The sequence below is a fragment of the Heteronotia binoei genome, chromosome 8 (genome assembly GCF_032191835.1).
Source record: "Heteronotia binoei isolate CCM8104 ecotype False Entrance Well chromosome 8, APGP_CSIRO_Hbin_v1, whole genome shotgun sequence".
Lineage (NCBI taxonomy): Eukaryota > Metazoa > Chordata > Lepidosauria > Squamata > Gekkonidae > Heteronotia > Heteronotia binoei.
In genome coordinates this window covers 52791122-52815730 of record NC_083230.1, presented here as the reverse complement: position 1 = coordinate 52815730, position 24609 = coordinate 52791122, and positions in this window count along the sequence as shown.

Here is a 24609-nt window from a genome sequence, read left to right as displayed (position 1 = left end):
ATTCCCATCAAGAGTATACCATTCAGTGTGATATTAAAAATACATCTTATCCAACCCTAAACCCAACCCCAATATTCAGTCGAACATAAGTGTGTCCTGAACTCTAACCCTAACCCTTACCATATGGGCCCATTCATTCTAATGAATCTCATAGGGTATAATGGAGAATGGAAAAACATCAAAAAAATTTTCCCATCAAGATTATACCATTCAGTGTGATATTAAAAATACATCTTACCCAACCCTAAACCCAACCCCAATATTCACCCAAACATAAGTGCGTCCAGAACTCTAACCCTAACCCTAACCCTTACCATATGGGCCCATTCATTCTAATGAATCTCATAGGCTATAATGGAGAATGGAACAACATCCAAAAAATTTTCCCATCAAGAGTATACCATTCAGTGTGATATTAAAAATACATCTTATCCAACCCTAAACCCAACCCCAATATTCACCCAAACATAAGTGCGTCCAGAACTCTAACCCTAACCCTAACCCTTACCATATGGGCCCATTCATTCTAATGAATCTCATAGGCTATAATGGAGAATGGAAAAATATCCAAAAATTTTTCCCATCAAGAGTATACCATTCAGTGTGATATTAAAAATACATCTTACCCAACCCTAAACCAGACCCCAATTTTAAACCGAACATATGTGTGTCCTGAACTCTAACCCTAACCCTAACCCTAACCCTTACCATATGGGCCCATTCATTCTAATGAATCTCATAGGATATAATGGAGAATGGAAAAACATCAAAAAAAAATTCCCATCAAGAGTATACCATTCAGTGTGATATTAAAAATACATCTTATCCAACCCTAAACCCAACCCCAATATTCAGTCGAACATAAGTGTGTCCTGAACTCTAACCCTAACCCTTACCATATGGGCCCATTCATTCTAATGAATCTCATAGGGTATAATGGAGAATGGAAAAACATCAAAAAAATTTTCCCATCAAGATTATACCATTCAGTGTGATATTAAAAATACATCTTACCCAACCCTAAACCCAACCCCAATATTCACCCAAACATAAGTGCGTCCAGAACTCTAACCCTAACCCTAACCCTTACCATATGGGATCATTCATTCTAATGAATCTCATAGGCTATAATGGAGAATGGAAAAACATCCAAAAATTTTTCCCATCAAGAGTATACCATTCAGTGTGATATTAAAAATACATCTTATCCAACCCTAAACCCAACCCCAATATTCACTCGAACATAAGTGTGTCCTGAACTCTAACCCTAACCCTAACCCTTACCATATGGGCCCATTCATTCTAATGAATCTCATAGGCTATAATGGAGAATGGAAAAACATCCAAAATTTTTTACCATCAAGATTATACCATTCAGTGTGATATTAAAAATACATCTTACCCAACCCTAAACCCAACCCCAATATTCACCCAAACATAAGTGCGTCGAGAACTCTAACCCTAACCCTAACCCTTACCATATGGGCCCATTCATTCTAATGAATCTCATAGGGTATAATGGAGAATGGAAAAACATCCAAAAAATTTTCCCATCAAGAGTATACCACTCAGTGTGATATTAAAAATACATCTTACCCAACCCTAAACCAGACCCCAATTTTAAACCGAACATATGTGTGTCCTGAACTCTAACCCTAACCCTAACCCTAACCCTTACCATATGGGCCCATTCATTCTAATGAATCTCATAGGATATAATGGAGAATGGAAAAACATCAAAAAAAAATTCCCATCAAGAGTATACCATTCAGTGTGATATTAAAAATACATCTTATCCAACCCTAAACCCAACCCCAATATTCAGTCGAACATAAGTGTGTCCTGAACTCTAACCCTAACCCTTACCATATGGGCCCATTCATTCTAATGAATCTCATAGGGTATAATGGAGAATGGAAAAACATCAAAAAAATTTTCCCATCAAGATTATACCATTCAGTGTGATATTAAAAATACATCTTACCCAACCCTAAACCCAACCCCAATATTCACCCAAACATAAGTGCGTCCAGAACTCTAACCCTAACCCTAACCCTTACCATATGGGATCATTCATTCTAATGAATCTCATAGGCTATAATGGAGAATGGAAAAACATCCAAAAATTTTTCCCATCAAGAGTATACCATTCAGTGTGATATTAAAAATACATCTTATCCAACCCTAAACCCAACCCCAATATTCACTCGAACATAAGTGTGTCCTGAACTCTAACCCTAACCCTAACCCTTACCATATGGGCCCATTCATTCTAATGAATCTCATAGGCTATAATGGAGAATGGAAAAACATCCAAAATTTTTTACCATCAAGATTATACCATTCAGTGTGATATTAAAAATACATCTTACCCAACCCTAAACCCAACCCCAATATTCACCCAAACATAAGTGCGTCGAGAACTCTAACCCTAACCCTAACCCTTACCATATGGGCCCATTCATTCTAATGAATCTCATAGGGTATAATGGAGAATGGAAAAACATCCAAAAAATTTTCCCATCAAGAGTATACCACTCAGTGTGATAATAAAAATACATCTTACCCAACCCTAAACCAAACCCCAATATTCACCCGAACTTAAGTGTGTTCTGAACTCTAACCCTAACCCTAACCCTTACAATATGGGCCCATTCATTCTAATGAATCTCATAGGCTATAATGGAGAATGGAAAAACATCCAAAAAATTTTACCATCAAGATTATACCATTCAGTGTGATATTAAAAATACATCTTACCCAACCCTAAACCCAACCCCAATATTCACCCAAACATAAGTGCGTCCAGAACTCTAACCCTAACCCTAACCCTTACCATATGGGCCCATTCATTCTAATGAATCTCATAGGCTATAATGGAGAATGGAACAACATCCAAAAAATTTTCCCATCAAGAGTATACCATTCAGTGTGATATTAAAAATACATCTTATCCAACCCTAAACCCAACCCCAATATTCACCCAAATATAAGTGCGTCCAGAACTCTAACCCTAACCCTAACCCTTACCATATGGGCCCATTCATTCTAATGAATCTCATAGGCTATAATGGAGAATGGAAAAATGTCCAAAAATTTTTCCCATCAAGAGTATACCATTCAGTGTGATATTAAAAATACATCTTACCCAACCCTAAACCAGACCCCAATTTTAAACCGAACATATGTGTGTCCTGAACTCTAACCCTAACCCTAACCCTAACCCTTACCATATGGGCCCATTCATTCTAATGAATCTCATAGGATATAATGGAGAATGGAAAAACATCAAAAAAAATTCCCATCAAGAGTATACCATTCAGTGTGATATTAAAAATACATCTTATCCAACCCTAAACCCAACCCCAATATTCAGTCGAACATAAGTGTGTCCTGAACTCTAACCCTAACCCTTACCATATGGGCCCATTCATTCTAATGAATCTCATAGGGTATAATGGAGAATGGAAAAACATCAAAAAAATTTTCCCATCAAGATTATACCATTCAGTGTGATATTAAAAATACATCTTACCCAACCCTAAACCCAACCCCAATATTCACCCAAACATAAGTGCGTCCAGAACTCTAACCCTAACCCTAACCCTTACCATATGGGATCATTCATTCTAATGAATCTCATAGGCTATAATGGAGAATGGAAAAACATCCAAAAATTTTTCCCATCAAGAGTATACCATTCAGTGTGATATTAAAAATACATCTTATCCAACCCTAAACCCAACCCCAATATTCACTCGAACATAAGTGTGTCCTGAACTCTAACCCTAACCCTAACCCTTACCATATGGGCCCATTCATTCTAATGAATCTCATAGGCTATAATGGAGAATGGAAAAACATCCAAAATTTTTTACCATCAAGATTATACCATTCAGTGTGATATTAAAAATACATCTTACCCAACCCTAAACCCAACCCCAATATTCACCCAAACATAAGTGCGTCGAGAACTCTAACCCTAACCCTAACCCTTACCATATGGGCCCATTCATTCTAATGAATCTCATAGGGTATAATGGAGAATGGAAAAACATCCAAAAAATTTTCCCATCAAGAGTATACCACTCAGTGTGATAATAAAAATACATCTTACCCAACCCTAAACCAAACCCCAATATTCACCCGAACTTAAGTGTGTCCTGAACTCTAACCCTAACCCTAACCCTTACAATATGGGCCCATTCATTCTAATGAATCTCATAGGCTATAATGGAGAATGGAAAAACATCCAAAAAATTTTACCATCAAGATTATACCATTCAGTGTGATATTAAAAATACATCTTACCCAACCCTAAACCCAACCCCAATATTCACCCAAACATAAGTGCGTCCAGAACTCTAACCCTAACCCTAACCCTTACCATATGGGCCCATTCATTCTAATGAATCTCATAGGCTATAATGGAGAATGGAACAACATCCAAAAATTTTTCCCATCAAGAGTATACCATTCAGTGTTATATTAAAAATACATCTTATCCAACCCTAAACCCAACCCCAATATTCACCCAAACATAAGTGCGTCCAGAACTCTAACCCTAACCCTAACCCTTACCATATGGGCCCATTCATTCTAATGAATCTCATAGGCTATAATGGAGAATGGAAAAATATCCAAAAATTTTTCCCATCAAGAGTATACCATTCAGTGTGATATTAAAAATACATCTTACCCAACCCTAAACCAGACCCCAATTTTAAACCGAACATATGTGTGTCCTGAACTCTAACCCTAACCCTAACCCTAACCCTTACCACATGGGCCCATTCATTCTAATGAATCTCATAGGATATAATGGAGAATGGAAAAACATCAAAAAAAAATTTCCCATCAAGAGTATACCATTCAGTGTGATATTAAAAATACATCTTATCCAACCCTAAACCCAACCCCAATATTCAGTCGAACATAAGTGTGTCCTGAACTCTAACCCTAACCCTTACCATATGGGCCCATTCATTCTAATGAATCTCATAGGGTATAATGGAGAATGGAAAAACATCAAAAAATTTTTCCCATCAAGATTATACCATTCAGTGTGATATTAAAAATACATCTTACCCAACCCTAAACCCAACCCCAATATTCACCCAAACATAAGTGCGTCCAGAACTCTAACCCTAACCCTAACCCTTACCATATGGGATCATTCATTCTAATGAATCTCATAGGCTATAATGGAGAATGGAAAAACATCCAAAAATTTTTCCCATCAAGAGTATACCATTCAGTGTGGTATTAAAAATACATCTTATCCAACCCTAAACCCAACCCCAATATTCACTCGAACATAAGTGTGTCCTGAACTCTAACCCTAACCCTAACCCTTACCATATGGGCCCATTCATTCTAATGAATCTCATAGGCTATAATGGAGAATGGAAAAACATCCAAAATTTTTTACCATCAAGATTATACCATTCAGTGTGATATTAAAAATACATCTTACCCAACCCTAAACCCAACCCCAATATTCACCCAAACATAAGTGCGTCGAGAACTCTAACCCTAACCCTAACCCTTACCATATGGGCCCATTCATTCTAATGAATCTCATAGGGTATAATGGAGAATGGAAAAACATCCAAAAATTTTTCCCATCAAGAGTATGCCATTCAGTGTGATATTAAAAATACATCTTACCCAACCCTAAAACAGACCCCAATTTTAAACCGAACATATGTGTGTCCTGAACTCTAACCCTAACCCTAACCCTTACCAAATGGGCCCATTCATTCTCATGAATCTCATAGGCTATAATGGAGAATGGAAAAACATCCAAAAAATTTTCCCATCAAGAGTATACCATTCAGTGTGATAATAAAAATACATCTTACCCAACCCTAAACCAAACCCCAATATTCACCCGAACTTAAGTGTGTCCTGAACTCTAACCCTAACCCTAACCCTTACCATATGGGCCCATTCATTCTAATGAATCTCACAGGGTATAATGGAGAATGGAAAAACATCCAAAAATTTTCCCCATCAACAGTGTACCATTCAGTGTGATATTAAAAATTCATCTTATCCAACCCTAAACCCAACTCCAATATTCACCCAAACATAAGTGCGTCCAGAACTCTAAGCCTAACCCTAACCCTTACCATATGGGCCCATTCATTCTAATGAATCTCATAGGCTATAATGGAGAATGGAAAAACATCCAAAAAATTTTCCCATCAAGAGTATACCATTCAGTGTGATATTAAAAATTCATCTTATCCATCCCTAAACCCAACCCCAATATTCACAGAAACATAAGTGTGTCCTGAACTCTAACCCTAACCCTAACCCTTACCAAATGGGCCCATTCATTCTAATGAATCTCATAGGCTATAATGGAGAATGGAAAAACATCCAAAAATTTTTCCCATCAAGAGTATACCATTCAGTGTGATAATAAAAATACATCTTACCCAACCCTAAACCAAACCCCAATATTCACCCGAACTTAAGTGTGTCCTGAACTCTAACCCTAACCCTAACCCTTACCAAATGGGCCCATTCATTCTAATGAATCTCATAGGCTATAATGGAGAATGGAAAAACATCCAAAAAATTTTCCCATCAAGAGTATACCATTCAGTGTGATAATAAAAATACATCTTACCCAACCCTAAACCAAACCCCAATATTCACCCGAACTTAAGTGTGTCCTGAACTCTAACCCTAACCCTAACCCTTACCATATGGGCCCATTCATTCTAATGAATCTCACAGGGTATAATGGAGAATGGAAAAACATCCAAAAATTTTCCCCATCAACAGTGTACCATTCAGTGTGATATTAAAAATTCATCTTATCCAACCCTAAACCCAACCCCAATATTCACCGAAACATAAGTGTGTCCTGAACTCTAACCCTAACCCTAACCCTTACCATATGGGCCCATTCATTCTAATGAATCTCATAGGCTATAATGGAGAATGGAAAAACATCCAAAAAATTTTACCATCAAGATTATACCATTCAGTGTGATATTAAAAATACATCTTACCCAACCCTAAACCCAACCCCAATATTCACCCAAACATAAGTGCGTCCAGAACTCTAAGCCTAACCCTAACCCTTACCATATGGGCCCATTCATTCTAATGAATCTCATAGGCTATAATGGAGAATGGAACAACATCCAAAAAATTTTCCCATCAAGAGTATACCATTCAGTGTGATATTAAAAATACATCTTATCCAACCCTAAACCCAACCCCAATATTCACCCAAACATAAGTGCGTCCAGAACTCTAACCCTAACCCTAACCCTTACCATATGGGCCCATTCATTCTAATGAATCTCATAGGCTATAATGGAGAATGGAAAAATATCCAAAAATTTTTCCCATCAAGAGTATACCATTCAGTGTGATATTAAAAATACATCTTACCCAACCCTAAACCAGACCCCAATTTTAAACCGAACATATGTGTGTCCTGAACTCTAACCCTAACCCTAACCCTAACCCTTACCATATGGGCCCATTCATTCTAATGAATCTCATAGGATATAATGGAGAATGGAAAAACATCAAAAAAATTTTCCCATCAAGAGTATACCATTCAGTGTGATATTAAAAATACATCTTATCCAACCCTAAACCCAACCCCAATATTCAGTCGAACATAAGTGTGTCCTGAACTCTAACCCTAACCCTAACCCTTACCATATGGGCCCATTCATTCTAATGAATCTCATAGGGTATAATGGAGAATGGAAAAACATCCAAAAAATTTTACCATCAAGATTATACCATTCAGTGTGATATTAAAAATACATCTTACCCAACCCTAAGCCCAACCCCAATATTCACCCAAACATAAGTGCATCCAGAACTCTAACCCTAACCCTAACCCTTACCATATGGGCCCATTCATTCTAATGAATCTCATAGGCTATAATGGAGAATGGAAAAACATCCAAAATTTTTTCCCATCAAGAGTATACCATTCAGTGTGATATTAAAAATACATCTTACCCAACCCTAAACCAGACCCCAATTTTAAACCGAACATATGTGTGTCCTGAACTCTAACCCTAACCCTAACCCTTACCATATGGGCCCATTCATTCTAATGAATCTCACAGGGTATAATGGAGAATGGAAAAACATCCAAAAATTTTCCCCATCAACAGTGTACCATTCAGTGTGATATTAAAAATTCATCTTATCCAACCCTAAACTCAACACCAATATTCACCGAAACATAAGTGTGTCCTGAACTCTAACCCTAACCCTAACCCTTACCAAATGGGCCCATTCATTCTAATGAATCTCATAGGCTATAATGGAGAATGGAAAAACATCCAAAAAATTTTCCCATCAAGAGTATACCATTCAGTGTGATAATAAAAATACATCTTACCCAACCCTAAACCAAACCCCAATATTCACCCGAACTTAAGTGTGTCCTGAACTCTAACCCTAACCCTAACCCTTACCATATGGGCCCATTCATTCTAATGAATCTCACAGGGTATAATGGAGAATGGAAAAACATCCAAAAATTTTCCCCATCAACAGTGTACCATTCAGTGTGATATTAAAAATTCATCTTATCCAACCCTAAACCCAACCCCAATATTCACCGAAACATAAGTGTGTCCTGAACTCTAACCCTAACCCTAACCCTTACAATATGGGCCCATTCATTCTAATGAATCTCATAGGCTATAATGGAGAATGGAAAAACATCCAAAAAATTTTACCATCAAGATTATACCATTCAGTGTGATATTAAAAATACATCTTACCCAACCCTAAACCCAACCCCAATATTCACCCAAACATAAGTGCGTCCAGAACTCTAACCCTAACCCTAACCCTTACCATATGGGCCCATTCATTCTAATGAATCTCATAGGCTATAATGGAGAATGGAACAACATCCAAAAAATTTTCCCATCAAGAGTATACCATTCAGTGTGATATTAAAAATACATCTTATCCAACCCTAAACCCAACCCCAATATTCACCCAAACATAAGTGCGTCCAGAACTCTAACCCTAACCCTAACCCTTACCATATGGGCCCATTCATTCTAATGAATCTCATAGGCTATAATGGAGAATGGAAAAATATCCAAAAATTTTTCCCATCAAGAGTATACCATTCAGTGTGATATTAAAAATACATCTTACCCAACCCTAAACCAGACCCCAATTTTAAACCGAACATATGTGTGTCCTGAACTCTAACCCTAACCCTAACCCTAACCCTTACCATATGGGCCCATTCATTCTAATGAATCTCATAGGATATAATGGAGAATGGAAAAACATCAAAAAAAAATTCCCATCAAGAGTATACCATTCAGTGTGATATTAAAAATACATCTTATCCAACCCTAAACCCAACCCCAATATTCAGTCGAACATAAGTGTGTCCTGAACTCTAACCCTAACCCTTACCATATGGGCCCATTCATTCTAATGAATCTCATAGGGTATAATGGAGAATGGAAAAACATCAAAAAAATTTTCCCATCAAGATTATACCATTCAGTGTGATATTAAAAATACATCTTACCCAACCCTAAACCCAACCCCAATATTCACCCAAACATAAGTGCGTCCAGAACTCTAACCCTAACCCTAACCCTTACCATATGGGCCCATTCATTCTAATGAATCTCATAGGCTATAATGGAGAATGGAACAACATCCAAAAAATTTTCCCATCAAGAGTATACCATTCAGTGTGATATTAAAAATACATCTTATCCAACCCTAAACCCAACCCCAATATTCACCCAAACATAAGTGCGTCCAGAACTCTAACCCTAACCCTAACCCTTACCATATGGGCCCATTCATTCTAATGAATCTCATAGGCTATAATGGAGAATGGAAAAATATCCAAAATTTTTTCCCATCAAGAGTATACCATTCAGTGTGATATTAAAAATACATCTTACCCAACCCTAAACCAGACCCCAATTTTAAACCGAACATATGTGTGTCCTGAACTCTAACCCTAACCCTAACCCTAACCCTTACCATATGGGCCCATTCATTCTAATGAATCTCATAGGATATAATGGAGAATGGAAAAACATCAAAAAAAAATTCCCATCAAGAGTATACCATTCAGTGTGATATTAAAAATACATCTTATCCAACCCTAAACCCAACCCCAATATTCAGTCGAACATAAGTGTGTCCTGAACTCTAACCCTAACCCTTACCATATGAGCCCATTCATTCTAATGAATCTCATAGGGTATAATGGAGAATGGAAAAACATCAAAAAAATTTTCCCATCAAGATTATACCATTCAGTGTGATATTAAAAATACATCTTACCCAACCCTAAACCCAACCCCAATATTCACCCAAACATAAGTGCGTCCAGAACTCTAACCCTAACCCTAACCCTTACCATATGGGATCATTCATTCTAATGAATCTCATAGGCTATAATGGAGAATGGAAAAACATCCAAAAATTTTTCCCATCAAGAGTATACCATTCAGTGTGATATTAAAAATACATCTTATCCAACCCTAAACCCAACCCCAATATTCACTCGAACATAAGTGTGTCCTGAACTCTAACCCTAACCCTAACCCTTACCATATGGGCCCATTCATTCTAATGAATCTCATAGGCTATAATGGAGAATGGAAAAACATCCAAAATTTTTTACCATCAAGATTATACCATTCAGTGTGATATTAAAAATACATCTTACCCAACCCTAAACCCAACCCCAATATTCACCCAAACATAAGTGCGTCGAGAACTCTAACCCTAACCCTAACCCTTACCATATGGGCCCATTCATTCTAATGAATCTCATAGGGTATAATGGAGAATGGAAAAACATCCAAAAAATTTTCCCATCAAGAGTATACCACTCAGTGTGATAATAAAAATACATCTTACCCAACCCTAAACCAAACCCCAATATTCACCCGAACTTAAGTGTGTCCTGAACTCTAACCCTAACCCTAACCCTTACAATATGGGCCCATTCATTCTAATGAATCTCATAGGCTATAATGGAGAATGGAAAAACATCCAAAAAATTTTACCATCAAGATTATACCATTCAGTGTGATATTAAAAATACATCTTACCCAACCCTAAACCCAACCCCAATATTCACCCAAACATAAGTGCGTCCAGAACTCTAACCCTAACCCTAACCCTTACCATATGGGCCCATTCATTCTAATGAATCTCATAGGCTATAATGGAGAATGGAACAACATCCAAAAAATTTTCCCATCAAGAGTATACCATTCAGTGTGATATTAAAAATACATCTTATCCAACCCTAAACCCAACCCCAATATTCACCCAAACATAAGTGCGTCCAGAACTCTAACCCTAACCCTAACCCTTACCATATGGGCCCATTCATTCTAATGAATCTCATAGGTATAATGGAGAATGGAAAAATGTCCAAAAATTTTTCCCATCAAGAGTATACCATTCAGTGTGATATTAAAAATACATCTTACCCAACCCTAAACCAGACCCCAATTTTAAACCGAACATATGTGTGTCCTGAACTCTAACCCTAACCCTAACCCTAACCCTTACCATATGGGCCCATTCATTCTAATGAATCTCATAGGATATAATGGAGAATGGAAAAACATCAAAAAAAATTCCCATCAAGAGTATACCATTCAGTGTGATATTAAAAATACATCTTATCCAACCCTAAACCCAACCCCAATATTCAGTCGAACATAAGTGTGTCCTGAACTCTAACCCTAACCCTTACCATATGGGCCCATTCATTCTAATGAATCTCATAGGGTATAATGGAGAATGGAAAAACATCAAAAAAATTTTCCCATCAAGATTATACCATTCAGTGTGATATTAAAAATACATCTTACCCAACCCTAAACCCAACCCCAATATTCACCCAAACATAAGTGCGTCCAGAACTCTAACCCTAACCCTAACCCTTACCATATGGGATCATTCATTCTAATGAATCTCATAGGCTATAATGGAGAATGGAAAAACATCCAAAAATTTTTCCCATCAAGAGTATACCATTCAGTGTGGTATTAAAAATACATCTTATCCAACCCTAAACCCAACCCCAATATTCACTCGAACATAAGTGTGTCCTGAACTCTAACCCTAACCCTAACCCTTACCATATGGGCCCATTCATTCTAATGAATCTCATAGGCTATAATGGAGAATGGAAAAACATCCAAAATTTTTTACCATCAAGATTATACCATTCAGTGTGATATTAAAAATACATCTTACCCAACCCTAAACCCAACCCCAATATTCACCCAAACATAAGTGCGTCGAGAACTCTAACCCTAACCCTAACCCTTACCATATGGGCCCATTCATTCTAATGAATCTCATAGGGTATAATGGAGAATGGAAAAACATCCAAAAATTTTTCCCATCAAGAGTATGCCATTCAGTGTGATATTAAAAATACATCTTACCCAACCCTAAAACAGACCCCAATTTTAAACCGAACATATGTGTGTCCTGAACTCTAACCCTAACCCTAACCCTTACCATATGGGCCCATTCATTCTAATGAATCTCATAGGCTATAATGGAGAATGGAAAAACATCCAAAAATTTTTCCCATCAAGAGTATACCATTCAGTGTGATATTAAAAATTCATCTTATCCATCCCTAAACCCAACCCCAATATTCACAGAAACATAAGTGTGTCCTGAACTCTAACCCTAACCCTAACCCTTACCAAATGGGCCCATTCATTCTAATGAATCTCATAGGCTATAATGGAGAATGGAAAAACATCCAAAAATTTTTCCCATCAAGAGTATACCATTCAGTGTGATAATAAAAATACATCTTACCCAACCCTAAACCAAACCCCAATATTCACCCGAACTTAAGTGTGTCCTGAACTCTAACCCTAACCCTAACCCTTACCAAATGGGCCCATTCATTCTAATGAATCTCATAGGCTATAATGGAGAATGGAAAAACATCCAAAAAATTTTCCCATCAAGAGTATACCATTCAGTGTGATAATAAAAATACATCTTACCCAACCCTAAACCAAACCCCAATATTCACCCGAACTTAAGTGTGTCCTGAACTCTAACCCTAACCCTAACCCTTACCATATGGGCCCATTCATTCTAATGAATCTCACAGGGTATAATGGAGAATGGAAAAACATCCAAAAATTTTCCCCATCAACAGTGTACCATTCAGTGTGATATTAAAAATTCATCTTATCCAACCCTAAACCCAACCCCAATATTCACCGAAACATAAGTGTGTCCTGAACTCTAACCCTAACCCTAACCCTTACCATATGGGCCCATTCATTCTAATGAATCTCATAGGCTATAATGGAGAATGGAAAAACATCCAAAAAATTTTACCATCAAGATTATACCATTCAGTGTGATATTAAAAATACATCTTACCCAACCCTAAACCCAACCCCAATATTCACCGAAACATAAGTGCGTCCAGAACTCTAAGCCTAACCCTAACCCTTACCATATGGGCCCATTCATTCTAATGAATCTCATAGGCTATAATGGAGAATGGAACAACATCCAAAAAATTTTCCCATCAAGAGTATACCATTCAGTGTGATATTAAAAATACATCTTATCCAACCCTAAACCCAACCCCAATATTCACCCAAACATAAGTGCGTCCAGAACTCTAACCCTAACCCTAACCCTTACCATATGGGCCCATTCATTCTAATGAATCTCATAGGCTATAATGGAGAATGGAAAAATATCCAAAAATTTTTCCCATCAAGAGTATACCATTCAGTGTGATATTAAAAATACATCTTACCCAACCCTAAACCAGACCCCAATTTTAAACCGAACATATGTGTGTCCTGAACTCTAACCCTAACCCTAACCCTAACCCTTACCATATGGGCCCATTCATTCTAATGAATCTCATAGGATATAATGGAGAATGGAAAAACATCAAAAAAATTTTCCCATCAAGAGTATACCATTCAGTGTGATATTAAAAATACATCTTATCCAACCCTAAACCCAACCCCAATATTCAGTCGAACATAAGTGTGTCCTGAACTCTAACCCTAACCCTAACCCTTACCATATGGGCCCATTCATTCTAATGAATCTCATAGGGTATAATGGAGAATGGAAAAACATCCAAAAAATTTTACCATCAAGATTATACCATTCAGTGTGATATTAAAAATACATCTTACCCAACCCTAAACCCAACCCCAATATTCACCCAAACATAAGTGCATCCAGAACTCTAACCCTAACCCTAACCCTTACCATATGGGCCCATTCATTCTAATGAATCTCATAGGCTATAATGGAGAATGGAAAAACATCCAAAATTTTTTCCCATCAAGAGTATACCATTCAGTGTGATATTAAAAATACATCTTACCCAACCCTAAACCAGACCCCAATTTTAAACCGAACATATGTGTGTCCTGAACTCTAACCCTAACCCTAACCCTTACCATATGGGCCCATTCATTCTAATGAATCTCACAGGGTATAATGGAGAATGGAAAAACATCCAAAAATTTTCCCCATCAACAGTGTACCATTCAGTGTGATATTAAAAATTCATCTTATCCAACCCTAAACTCAACACCAATATTCACCGAAACATAAGTGTGTCCTGAACTCTAACCCTAACCCTAACCCTTACCATATGGGCCCATTCATTCTAATGAATCTCATAGGCTATAATGGAGAATGGAAAAACATCCAAAATTTTTCCCCATCAGCAGTGTACCATTCAGTGTGATATTAAAAATACATCCTATCCAACCCTAAACCCAACCCCAATATTCACCGAAACATAAGTGTGTCCTGAACTCTAACGCTAACCCTAACCTTTACCATATGGTCCCATTCATTCTAATGAATCTCATAGGCTATAATGGAGAATGGAAAAACATCCCAAAAATTTTACCATCAAGATTATACCATTCAGTGTGATATTAAAAATACATCTTACCCAACCCTAAACCCAACCCCAATATTCACCCAAACATAAGTGCGTCCAGAACCCTAACCCTAACCCTAACCCTTACCATATGGGCCCATTCATTCTAATGAATCTCATAGGATATAATGGAGAATGGAAAAACATCAAAAAAAATTCCCATCAAGAGTATACCATTCAGTGTGATATTAAAAATACATCTTATCCAACCCTAAACCCAACCCCAATATTCAGTCGAACATAAGTGTGTCCTGAACTCTAACCCTAACCCTTACCATATGGGCCCATTCATTCTAATGAATCTCATAGGGTATAATGGAGAATGGAAAAACATCAAAAAAATTTTCCCATCAAGATTATACCATTCAGTGTGATATTAAAAATACATCTTACCCAACCCTAAACCCAACCCCAATATTCACCCAAACATAAGTGCGTCCAGAACTCTAACCCTAACCCTAACCCTTACCATATGGGATCATTCATTCTAATGAATCTCATAGGCTATAATGGAGAATGGAAAAACATCCAAAAATTTTTCCCATCAAGAGTATACCATTCAGTGTGATATTCAAAATACATCTTATCCAACCCTAAACCCAACCCCAATATTCACTCGAACATAAGTGTGTCCTGAACTCTAACCCTAACCCTAACCCTTACCATATGGGCCCATTCATTCTAATGAATCTCATAGGCTATAATGGAGAATGGAAAAACATCCAAAATTTTTTACCATCAAGATTATACCATTCAGTGTGATATTAAAAATACATCTTACCCAACCCTAAACCCAACCCCAATATTCACCCAAACATAAGTGCGTCGAGAACTCTAACCCTAACCCTAACCCTTACCATATGGGCCCATTCATTCTAATGAATCTCATAGGGTATAATGGAGAATGGAAAAACATCCAAAAAATTTTCCCATCAAGAGTATACCACTCAGTGTGATAATAAAAATACATCTTACCCAACCCTAAACCAAACCCCAATATTCACCCGAACTTAAGTGTGTCCTGAACTCTAACCCTAACCCTAACCCTTACAATATGGGCCCATTCATTCTAATGAATCTCATAGGCTATAATGGAGAATGGAAAAACATCCAAAAAATTTTACCATCAAGATTATACCATTCAGTGTGATATTAAAAATACATCTTACCCAACCCTAAACCCAACCCCAATATTCACCCAAACATAAGTGCGTCCAGAACTCTAACCCTAACCCTAACCCTTACCATATGGGCCCATTCATTCTAATGAATCTCATAGGCTATAATGGAGAATGGAACAACATCCAAAAATTTTTCCCATCAAGAGTATACCATTCAGTGTTATATTAAAAATACATCTTATCCAACCCTAAACCCAACCCCAATATTCACCCAAACATAAGTGCGTCCAGAACTCTAACCCTAACCCTAACCCTTACCATATGGGCCCATTCATTCTAATGAATCTCATAGGCTATAATGGAGAATGGAAAAATATCCAAAAATTTTTCCCATCAAGAGTATACCATTCAGTGTGATATTAAAAATACATCTTACCCAACCCTAAACCAGACCCCAATTTTAAACCGAACATATGTGTGTCCTGAACTCTAACCCTAACCCTAACCCTAACCCTTACCACATGGGCCCATTCATTCTAATGAATCTCATAGGATATAATGGAGAATGGAAAAACATCAAAAAAAAATTTCCCATCAAGAGTATACCATTCAGTGTGATATTAAAAATACATCTTATCCAACCCTAAACCCAACCCCAATATTCAGTCGAACATAAGTGTGTCCTGAACTCTAACCCTAACCCTTACCATATGGGCCCATTCATTCTAATGAATCTCATAGGGTATAATGGAGAATGGAAAAACATCAAAAAAATTTTCCCATCAAGATTATACCATTCAGTGTGATATTAAAAATACATCTTACCCAACCCTAAACCCAACCCCAATATTCACCCAAACATAAGTGCGTCCAGAACTCTAACCCTAACCCTAACCCTTACCATATGGGATCATTCATTCTAATGAATCTCATAGGCTATAATGGAGAATGGAAAAACATCCAAAAATTTTTCCCATCAAGAGTATACCATTCAGTGTGGTATTAAAAATACATCTTATCCAACCCTAAACCCAACCCCAATATTCACTCGAACATAAGTGTGTCCTGAACTCTAACCCTAACCCTAACCCTTACCATATGGGCCCATTCATTCTAATGAATCTCATAGGCTATAATGGAGAATGGAAAAACATCCAAAATTTTTTACCATCAAGATTATACCATTCAGTGTGATATTAAAAATACATCTTACCCAACCCTAAACCCAACCCCAATATTCACCCAAACATAAGTGCGTCGAGAACTCTAACCCTAACCCTAACCCTTACCATATGGGCCCATTCATTCTAATGAATCTCATAGGGTATAATGGAGAATGGAAAAACATCCAAAAATTTTTCCCATCAAGAGTATGCCATTCAGTGTGATATTAAAAATACATCTTACCCAACCCTAAAACAGACCCCAATTTTAAACCGAACATATGTGTGTCCTGAACTCTAACCCTAACCCTAACCCTTACCAAATGGGCCCATTCATTCTCATGAATCTCATAGGCTATAATGGAGAATGGAAAAACATCCAAAAAATTTTCCCATCAAGAGTATACCATTCAGTGTGATAATAAAAATACATCTTACCCAACCCTAAACCAAACCCCAATATTCACCCGAACTTAAGTGTGTCCTGAACTCTAACCCTAACCCTAACCCTTACCATATGGGCCCATTCATTCTAATGAATCTCACAGGGTATAATGGAGAATGGAAAAACATCCAAAAATTTTCCCCATCAACAGTGTACCATTCAGTGTGATATTAAAAATTCATCTTATCCAACCCTAAACCCAACTCCAATATTCACCCAAACATAAGTGCGTCCAGAACTCTAAGCCTAACCCTAACCCTTACCATATGGGCCCATTCATTCTAATGAATCTCATAGGCTATAATGGAGAATGGAACAACATCCAAAAAATTTTCCCATCAAGAGTATACCATTCAGTGTGATATTAAAAATACATCTTATCCAACCCTAAACCCAACCCCAATATTCACCCAAACATAAGTGCGTCCAGAACTCTAACCCTAACCCTAACCCTTACCATATGGGCCCATTCATTCTAATGAATCTCATAGGCTATAATGGAGAATGGAAAAATATCCAAAAATTTTTCCCATCAAGAGTATACCATTCAGTGTGATATTAAAAATACATCTTACCCAACCCTAAACCAGACCCCAATTTTAAACCGAACATATGTGTGTCCTGAACTCTAACCCTAACCCTAACCCTAACCCTTACCATATGGGCCCATTCATTCTAATGAATCTCATAGGATATAATGGAGAATGGAAAAACATCAAAAAAATTTTCCCATCAAGAGTATACCATTCAGTGTGATATTAAAAATATATCTTATCCAACCCTAAACCCAACCCCAATATTCAGTCGAACATAAGTGTGTCCTGAACTCTAACCCTAACCCTAACCCTTACCATATGGGCCCATTCATTCTAATGAATCTCATAGGGTATAATGGAGAATGGAAAAACATCCAAAAAATTTTACCATCAAGATTATACCATTCAGTGTGATATTAAAAATACATCTTACCCAACCCTAAACCCAACCCCAATATTCACCCAAACATAAGTGCATCCAGAACTCTAACCCTAACCCTAACCCTTACCATATGGGCCCATTCATTCTAATGAATCTCATAGGCTATAATGGAGAATGGAAAAACATCCAAAATTTTTTCCCATCAAGAGTATACCATTCAGTGTGATATTAAAAATACATCTTACCCAACCCTAAACCAGACCCCAATTTTAAACCGAACATAAGTGCGTCCAGAACTCTAACCCTAACCCTAACCCTTACCATATGGGCCCATTCATTCTAATGAATCTCATAGGCTATAATGGAGAATGGAAAAATATCCAAAAATTTTTCCCATCAAGAGTATACCATTCAGTGTGATATTAAAAATACATCTTACCCAACCCTAAACCAGACCCCAATTTTAAACCGAACATATGTGTGTCCTGAACTCTAACCCTAACCCTAACCCTAACCCTTACCACATGGGCCCATTCATTCTAATGAATCTCATAGGATATAATGGAGAATGGAAAAACATCAAAAAAAAATTTCCCATCAAGAGTATACCATTCAGTGTGATATTAAAAATTCATCTTATCCAACCCTAAACCCAACCCCAATATTCAGTCGAACATAAGTGTGTCCTGAACTCTAACCCTAACCCTTACCATATGGGCCCATTCATTCTAATGAATCTCATAGGGTATAGTGGAGAATGGAAAAACATCAAAAAAATTTTCCCATCAAGATTATACCATTCAGTGTGATATTAAAAATACATCTTACCCAACCCTAAACCCAACCCCAATATTCACCCAAACATAAGTGCGTCCAGAACTCTAACCCTAACCCTAACCCTTACCATATGGGATCATTCATTCTAATGAATCTCATAGGCTATAATGGAGAATGGAAAAACATCCAAAAATTTTTCCCATCAAGAGTATACCATTCAGTGTGGTATTAAAAATACATCTTATCCAACCCTAAACCCAACCCCAATATTCACTCGAACATAAGTGTGTCCTGAACTCTAACCCTAACCCTAACCCTTACCATATGGGCCCATTCATTCTAATGAATCTCATAGGCTATAATGGAGAATGGAAAAACATCCAAAATTTTTTACCATCAAGATTATACCATTCAGTGTGATATTAAAAATACATCTTACCCAACCCTAAACCCAACCCCAATATTCACCCAAACATAAGTGCGTCGAGAACTCTAACCCTAACCCTAACCCTTACCATATGGGCCCATTCATTCTAATGAATCTCATAGGGTATAATGGAGAATGGAAAAACATCCAAAAATTTTTCCCATCAAGAGTATGCCATTCAGTGTGATATTAAAAATACATCTTACCCAACCCTAAAACAGACCCCAATTTTAAACCGAACATATGTGTGTCCTGAACTCTAACCCTAACCCTAACCCTTACCATATGGGCCCATTCATTCTAATGAATCTCATAGGCTATAATGGAGAATGGAAAAACATCCAAAAAATTTTCCCATCAAGAGTATACCATTCAGTGTGATATTAAAAATTCATCTTATCCATCCCTAAACCCAACCCCAATATTCACAGAAACATAAGTGTGTCCTGAACTCTAACCCTAACCCTAACCCTTACCAAATGGGCCCATTCATTCTAATGAATCTCATAGGCTATAATGGAGAATGGAAAAACATCCAAAAATTTTTCCCATCAAGAGTATACCATTCAGTGTGATAATAAAAATACATCTTACCCAACCCTAAACCAAACCCCAATATTCACCCGAACTTAAGTGTGTCCTGAACTCTAACCCTAACCCTAACCCTTACCAAATGGGCCCATTCATTCTAATGAATCTCATAGGCTATAATGGAGAATGGAAAAACATCCAAAAAATTTTCCCATCAAGAGTATACCATTCAGTGTGATAATAAAAATACATCTTACCCAACCCTAAACCAAACCCCAATATTCACCCGAACTTAAGTGTGTCCTGAACTCTAACCCTAACCCTAACCCTTACCATATGGGCCCATTCATTCTAATGAATCTCACAGGGTATAATGGAGAATGGAAAAACATCCAAAAATTTTCCCCATCAACAGTGTACCATTCAGTGTGATATTAAAAATTCATCTTATCCAACCCTAAACCCAACCCCAATATTCACCGAAACATAAGTGTGTCCTGAACTCTAACCCTAACCCTAACCCTTACCATATGGGCCCATTCATTCTAATGAATCTCATAGGCTATAATGGAGAATGGAAAAACATCCAAAAAATTTTACCATCAAGATTATACCATTCAGTGTGATATTAAAAATACATCTTACCCAACCCTAAACCCAACCCCAATATTCACCCAAACATAAGTGCGTCCAGAACTCTAAGCCTAACCCTAACCCTTACCATATGGGCCCATTCATTCTAATGAATCTCATAGGCTATAATGGAGAATGGAACAACATCCAAAAAATTTTCCCATCAAGAGTATACCATTCAGTGTGATATTAAAAATACATCTTATCCAACCCTAAACCCAACCCCAATATTCACCCAAACATAAGTGCGTCCAGAACTCTAACCCTAACCCTAACCCTTACCATATGGGCCCATTCATTCTAATGAATCTCATAGGCTATAATGGAGAATGGAAAAATATCCAAAAATTTTTCCCATCAAGAGTATACCATTCAGTGTGATATTAAAAATACATCTTACCCAACCCTAAACCAGACCCCAATTTTAAACCGAACATATGTGTGTCCTGAACTCTAACCCTAACCCTAACCCTAACCCTTACCATATGGGCCCATTCATTCTAATGAATCTCATAGGATATAATGGAGAATGGAAAAACATCAAAAAAAATTTCCCATCAAGAGTATACCATTCAGTGTGATATTAAAAATACATCTTATCCAACCCTAAACCCAACCCCAATATTCAGTCGAACATAAGTGTGTCCTGAACTCTAACCCTAACCCTAACCCTTACCATATGGGCCCATTCATTCTAATGAATCTCATAGGGTATAATGGAGAATGGAAAAACATCCAAAAAATTTTACCATCAAGATTATACCATTCAGTGTGATATTAAAAATACATCTTACCCAACCCTAAACCCAACCCCAATATTCACCCAAACATAAGTGCATCCAGAACTCTAACCCTAACCCTAACCCTTACCATATGGGCCCATTCATTCTAATGAATCTCATAGGCTATAATGGAGAATGGAAAAACATCCAAAATTTTTTCCCATCAAGAGTATACCATTCAGTGTGATATTAAAAATACATCTTACCCAACCCTAAACCAGACCCCAATTTTAAACCGAACATATGTGTGTCCTGAACTCTAACCCTAACCCTAACCCTTACCATATGGGCCCATTCATTCTAATGAATCTCACAGGGTATAATGGAGAATGGAAAAACATCCAAAAATTTTCCCCATCAACAGTGTACCATTCAGTGTGATATTAAAAATTCATCTTATCCAACCCTAAACTCAACACCAATATTCACCGAAACATAAGTGTGTCCTGAACTCTAACCCTAACCCTAACCCTTACCAAATGGGCCCATTCATTCTAATGAATCTCATAGGCTATAATGGAGAATGGAAAAACATCCAAAAAATTTTCCCATCAAGAGTATACCATTCAGTGTGATAATAAAAATACATCTTACCCAACCCTAAACCAAACCCCAATATTCACCCGAACTTAAGTGTGTCTTGAACTCTAACCCTAACCCTAACCCTTACCATATGGGCCCATTCATTCTAATGAATCTCACAGGGTATAATGGAGAATGGAAAAACATCCAAAAATTTTCCCCATCAACAGTGTACCATTCAGTGTGATATTAAAAATTCATCTTATCCAACCCTAAACCCAACCCCAATATTCACCGAAACATAAGTGTGTCCTGAACTCTAACCCTAACCCTAACCCTTACAATATGGGCCCATTCATTCTAATGAATCTCATAGGCTATAATGGAGAATGGAAAAACATCCAAAAAATTTTACCATCAAGATTATACCATTCAGTGTGATATTAAAAATACATCTTACCCAACCCTAAACCCAACCCCAATATTCACCCAAACATAAGTGCGTCCAGAACTCTAACCCTAACCCTAACCCTTACCATATGGGCCCATTCATTCTAATGAATCTCATAGGCTATAATGGAGAATGGAACAACATCCAAAAAATTTTCCCATCAAGAGTATACCATTCAGTGTGATATTAAAAATACATCTTATCCAACCCTAAACCCAACCCCAATATTCACCCAAACATAAGTGCGTCCAGAACTCTAACCCTAACCCTAACCCTTACCATATGGGCCCATTCATTCTAATGAATCTCATAGGCTATAATGGAGAATGGAAAAATATCCAAAAATTTTTCCCATCAAGAGTATACCATTCAGTGTGATATTAAAAATACATCTTACCCAACCCTAAACCAGACCCCAATTTTAAACCGAACATATGTGTGTCCTGAACTCTAACCCTAACCCTAACCCTAACCCTTACCATATGGGCCCATTCATTCTAATGAATCTCATAGGATATAATGGAGAATGGAAAAACATCAAAAAAAAATTCCCATCAAGAGTATACCATTCAGTGTGATATTAAAAATACATCTTATCCAACCCTAAACCCAACCCCAATATTCAGTCGAACATAAGTGTGTCCTGAACTCTAACCCTAACCCTTACCATATGGGCCCATTCATTCTAATGAATCTCATAGGGTATAATGGAGAATGGAAAAACATCAAAAAAATTTTCCCATCAAGATCATACCATTCAGTGTGATATTAAAAATACATCTTACCCAACCCTAAACCCAACCCCAATATTCACCCAAACATAAGTGCGTCCAGAACTCTAACCCTAACCCTAACCCTTACCATATGGGCCCATTCATTCTAATGAATCTCATAGGCTATAATGGAGAATGGAACAACATCCAAAAAATTTTCCCATCAAGAGTATACCATTCAGTGTGATATTAAAAATACATCTTATCCAACCCTAAACCCAACCCCAATATTCACCCAAACATAAGTGCGTCCAGAACTCTAACCCTAACCCTAACCCTTACCATATGGGCCCATTCATTCTAATGAATCTCATAGGCTATAATGGAGAATGGAAAAATATCCAAAATTTTTTCCCATCAAGAGTATACCATTCAGTGTGATATTAAAAATACATCTTACCCAACCCTAAACCAGACCCCAATTTTAAACCGAACATATGTGTGTCCTGAACTCTAACCCTAACCCTAACCCTAACCCTTACCATATGGGCCCATTCATTCTAATGAATCTCATAGGATATAATGGAGAATGGAAAAACATCAAAAAAAAATTCCCATCAAGAGTATACCATTCAGTGTGATATTAAAAATACATCTTATCCAACCCTAAACCCAACCCCAATATTCAGTCGAACATAAGTGTGTCCTGAACTCTAACCCTAACCCTTACCATATGAGCCCATTCATTCTAATGAATCTCATAGGGTATAATGGAGAATGGAAAAACATCAAAAAAATTTTCCCATCAAGATTATACCATTCAGTGTGATATTAAAAATACATCTTACCCAACCCTAAACCCAACCCCAATATTCACCCAAACATAAGTGCGTCCAGAACTCTAACCCTAACCCTAACCCTTACCATATGGGATCATTCATTCTAATGAATCTCATAGGCTATAATGGAGAATGGAAAAACATCCAAAAATTTTTCCCATCAAGAGTATACCATTCAGTGTGATATTAAAAATACATCTTATCCAACCCTAAACCCAACCCCAATATTCACTCGAACATAAGTGTGTCCTGAACTCTAACCCTAACCCTAACCCTTACCATATGGGCCCATTCATTCTAATGAATC